The sequence below is a fragment of the Sinocyclocheilus grahami genome, unplaced genomic scaffold (assembly GCF_001515645.1).
Source record: "Sinocyclocheilus grahami isolate Dianchi unplaced genomic scaffold, SAMN03320097.WGS_v1.1 scaffold30.1, whole genome shotgun sequence".
Lineage (NCBI taxonomy): Eukaryota > Metazoa > Chordata > Actinopteri > Cypriniformes > Cyprinidae > Sinocyclocheilus > Sinocyclocheilus grahami.
The window spans coordinates 1,003,666-1,004,734 of NW_015505209.1; positions in this window are offsets into that span (position 1 = coordinate 1,003,666).

Sequence of the window (1,069 nt, forward strand, 5' to 3'; positions counted from 1 at the left end):
TTTAGCCTCTAGACTTGTCAAAAACAGCCAGGCGTTTGGGCGAACAGGTTTTGGCAGAATCCAGTAAGTGCTGGGACTGAGGTGGGGAGCAGCACAGCCATGGGCTAGAAACACCTGGGTTTCCTCTGCTCCTATTTAACCGCTTCATGCAAACAAGGCCTGAGATTCAAACTCACTCGATTAGCACATACTGTAAACAACCTACAAAACACCAGACGGCTTCTCAACAGATGCGTTATTTAACAATCTTAAACTGATCATCTTAAATTGTTCAGTATTCTTCTTCTCTGTTTTATTTATTTATTTATTTTATAATCTGCTAAATCTGCTTTAAACGCAAAGGAAGGTCACACCAAATGTTGATTTAATTTAGTTAATAGATGTTAATTGATAAAGAAAATCTATTTATGACATTTTTTGACAGCATCCTCATTTCAGTGCCTAAAACTTTTTAACAGTACTGTAGCTTTGCAGGTAGGTTTCTTGAAGCATCTTGGAGATGTTGCCACAGTTCTTCTGGATTTAGTGAAGAAATCAGATCTGCAATCAGATGTGCAAACAAAAATCCCACTAGTTTATCTATATATAGATATTATATAAGGAGGGGTACCACACTGAAAATCAGGAATGTTCTTTTTTTAGCATAATTATTTAGGCTTTGATGAAAATAATCAGATTGAAATTTTATGTATTTTGTATTATATAGAAATATATCAAATCTGGAACCTTCTTTTTTTATTATTATTATTCATTTAAGCTTTAATGAAAAAAATCAGATTGAAATTGTATTATATATAACAATATAAAAATATATTAAGATATTAAAAAATATCTAAATTTTAAAATAATAATATCTATAATATATCTATAATATCCATAATTATAATTAAATAAATAATAAAATAAGTATTTATTTATTAAACATTTTATGAAATATTTATATTGGAAAATATATATTGATTAATAAACATTTCTTATTATATTTATATACTCTATTTTATATGTATTAGGATATTTTGTATATGGATTTAAAAATATATATTACAATATATGGCAATATATAATAAAA